We start from the raw sequence: 3,798 nt of genomic DNA, 5'->3' as shown, positions 1-3,798 counted from the left end.
CTGCCTCAGCACTGCCCTGACTGCACACCTGTCGTCCACCTGGGCCTGGCTCCTGCCACTTGGGTATGCCCGGCTCAGGCCAGGACCTCCACGAAGTGGCAGGGGAACTTGCCCCTCTGCAGCTTCAGGACCACTTCTGGATGTTCCGAAAGCCATAAACAGCCTCAAATCGTAGCAGAACCTCTTCTTCCCTTTCAAGGGTGACCTCCTGGAAGTCTTTGTTCCTCAGGGTGCGGTAGGTGAGCACTCTCACGTCCTTGTTGAACAGCTCCTCAGCCTTGTGCCTGAAGATGTGCGCCAGGTACCCGTCAGAACTGGCTCCCTCATGGAGCCTCACCTCCTTCTCCTTCATATCTCCAAACAGAGTGTCCACGGCAGCGTCACTCGAGGCGAGGTCACTTTGCTCCATTATCTGAACATTTTCACCCGAGGTTAACACGCAGTCAGCACCCTGGGAACTGTGTGAAGCTGTGGGAACATCTTCTCAAAGGGCCTCCAGTTTCTTGTCATAACACGAGGCCACGATGACGTGGAAAATCTTGTCTAGGGACAGGTTCTGCTGTCTGGTGAAGTAATCCTTACCAGAGAGCCCATGATCTGCTGGGGAGACTTGGCCATGCAGAGGTGAGAGTTATGGGGTGACCCAGCACATGCTCTGCATGTCAGTCCCAGCTGGGACAGGCAGCGGTCAGCATGGGTAGCCGGGGCTCTTCCTCATGGCGCTGGCAGTAGCGACACACAAATTCCTTCTAACTCTCCAGAATGCTAAAGTCCGCAGCTATCTTCATGTTAAAGACAGTGCGCCCCAAAGCTTTTGAGAAAGCCACAGAGCCTTCTGGATGCATCAGTGACACTGAGGCTGAATTTAGCAGCAAAATAAGGCAGAGACTAAAGACATACGGACACTGTCAGCACTTTGTGCTGTGAGAAATCACATTTCTTATTAAGGTTCAGAACACGGAAGAAGTCCTTGGTGTTCTGCTGAGAAACTTGGACTCCTTCCTCTGCGCTCACACAACTGTCACACGCCAGGCAGTCTCTCAGACATATCTTGGTATTGGCCAACTTATGGAACTCTCCCTTCTCTCCGTTTTCCTGAGCCGGACTCTGGACATTGACTGCAGCATCTCTTGGTCATTGGTTTTTGTTTTTTTACTACATTCCTTCCGTGTGCTGTGATCACACTTCATCTGGAGTGGGGAGGGCAGGGGCCAGCTCGAGTGACCTGGAGGAAGCACAGGGAGAGCAGTCAGTCGTCACTGCTGGTCACCCCTGGTGATGCTGGCAGTATCCTTTCTTCCTTATGGAGCATCTAGGGAGGGGAAGCGGCTGCAGTCCCCGAGGCCAAGTTCCAGGAGGCCTGCAGCACTGTCGGGATCTTGCTGGAGACACTGGTCCGCTGGTACCTGGCCTGTCCTCTAGAGATTGAATGTACAGGACTACTAAGGAAGCCAGTCCCCAGTTCCGTCCCACCTCCACCACTGATTGATTGGAGTCTGAGGGCCAGGAGGAGGAACCAAGAGGCCTGCCTTCCAGCTGCTTGCCAGTCCCCGGGCCACTCACTCTGGTTCCCTGTTAACCATCCCCTGATCAATGGGAGCCTGTGGGCCAGGGGAGGGACCAAGCAGTCTGCCTTCAGCCTGCTCACCAGTTGCTGCTGTCAGGGAATCATTGGAGCCTGAGGGACCCCAGTTCCCCCGTTAGCCATCCCCTGATCAATGGAGCCTGAGGGCTGGGGATGGGCTGGTCATCTGTTTGGTCATCACGGATGCTGGGTTTTTATATATTAGAATTTTTATTTCAATATCATTGACATGTAAAATTGTATATATTAAAGTGTACAACTTGATGTTTTGATATATGTACGCAATTTTAAATTAACAAAATACATTTCATAATAATATCTATCATCTCTACATAGTTTCCCATTGTGTGTGTGTGTGTGTGTGTGTGTGTGTGTGTGTGCGGGGGGAGGGGGGTGAGGAAAGTTAAGATCTATCCTCTTAGCAAAATTCAGGTACAGGTTTTCCCCATTATTTGAAATAGAATGTTTCTATGAAGCCTTTCATAAACTGGATGCTTTATTTGCTTTCCTTCTATTTTTGTAAAAGTTAAAATTCTTCCAGGTTTCTTTTGTTAGTGAAAACAGGTACGCATGTAGGCTTTTTGTAAAGGTAAAATGGCATAATGCAAACTTTCAAAAAGCAGAGGATACCTGTTTATAACAGTATCATTAACTACTGTCACTATTAAATATATTAGAATACTAGAACTTATTCATCAGGCATAACTGAAACTTTGTAGACTTAATCAAATCATCTAATTTCTCCTTTCCTTCACCCATGGCAACCACAAAGCTATTCTCTGTTTCTATGAGTTAGACTATTTCACATCATACATATGTGGCATATTATGTAGTATTTGTCTTTCTTTGTCTTTTGTTTATTCCAGTTAACATAACATCTTCCAGTTTCATCTACGTTGCTCCAAGTAAAATTTCCATATTTTTTAAGGTTAAATAATATTCCGTTGTGTGTGTATCATGACTATTGTGAATGATGCTGTAATTAACTCCCATCTGTTCTTTTTATTTTCTTTTTTCCAGATTTATTGAAGCATAATTGACAATTTAAAAATGTATATATTTTAAATGTACAACCCAATGACCTGATGATATATATTGTGAAATAGTCACCTCTATCTGTACAAGGATCAAAGTCTCTAAGAAGCCTTCCTGATCATGTCCCCCAGTCTGATATATATGCCCATTCTGGTTCCTTATTGCACCAGAGAATATCTCCACTTATTCCATAGGATTTGTAAACAAATATGACACTTACTCTATTTTGGACTTTTTGATATTTGTGTCCACTTAGCTAAGTGGTGAACTTATATAGGAATGCAACTTTGTTTTACTTGATATTGAAACTTCAAGAGCTTATACAGAGTAGGTGCTTAAGAAATGTTCATGGGAGGAAAATAAAATGATTAACCATTCAATAAAAGAAAAATTAGAAATGCTCGTAGAATGCAGAGAGATAGAGATGGAAGTGAAAGAGACTAAGAAAGGGAGGGAGGGTGAGAGAGACAGAGCTGAAAAGTGGGAATAATGGAGATAAAAGCATGAAGGAATAATGGAGATAGACTCAAAGACAGAAAGGAAAGCAGGTAAAAGGGAGGGAGGAAGGAAGGAAGGAATTTCTAAGAAAACATCTACGGCTTTTACACTGATTAAAAATAATAAAAAGTAGAGTTTGGGGAGTATATTTGGGAATTCTAATGGAATACTATTCTGCTGTAAAAAAGAAAGAACTCTTACCATTCGCAACAGCACGGATGGACATGGAGAGCATTATGTTAAGTGAAATTAGCCAGTCAAAGAAAGATAAATATCATGTGATCTCACTCATTTGTAGAATATAATAACATAAACTGATTAACATGAATAGATCTAAAGACAGAGAAGCATCAAACAGACTGTTAAACTTCAGAGGGAAGGCAGAGGAGGGGGGTGATGTAAGAGATCAACCAAAGGACTTATATGCATGCATATAAGCATGACCAATGGACACAGACACTAGGGGAGTGAGGGTCTGTGTGGGGGGTGGGGTGGTGGTGGCCAAGGAGAGGTCAATGAGGAAAAAAGGAGACATATGTAATACTATATGTAATACTTTAAACAATAAAGAACTTTTTAAAAAGCCCTTAAGAAGAAAAATTTTCTACACCTGAAACATATAAAATGTTATTAACAAAATCAAGTCAATAAAAATTACAAAAAAATATCACCTCCAAATA

General features: G+C 43.3%; 1 pseudogene; it reads right to left on the bottom strand.

Moving 5' to 3' along the window:
- LOC102772600 overlaps positions 1 to 1,190 on the bottom strand; it is a 1,960-nt pseudogene extending 770 nt beyond the window's left edge.
- Positions 1,191 to 3,798: the final 2,608 nt, after the last annotated feature.

This window comes from Myotis davidii, unplaced genomic scaffold (assembly GCF_000327345.1).
Source record: "Myotis davidii unplaced genomic scaffold, ASM32734v1 scaffold884, whole genome shotgun sequence".
In the NCBI taxonomy this organism is placed as follows: domain Eukaryota; kingdom Metazoa; phylum Chordata; class Mammalia; order Chiroptera; family Vespertilionidae; genus Myotis; species Myotis davidii.
This window is presented reverse-complemented; position numbering and strand designations above follow the sequence as displayed.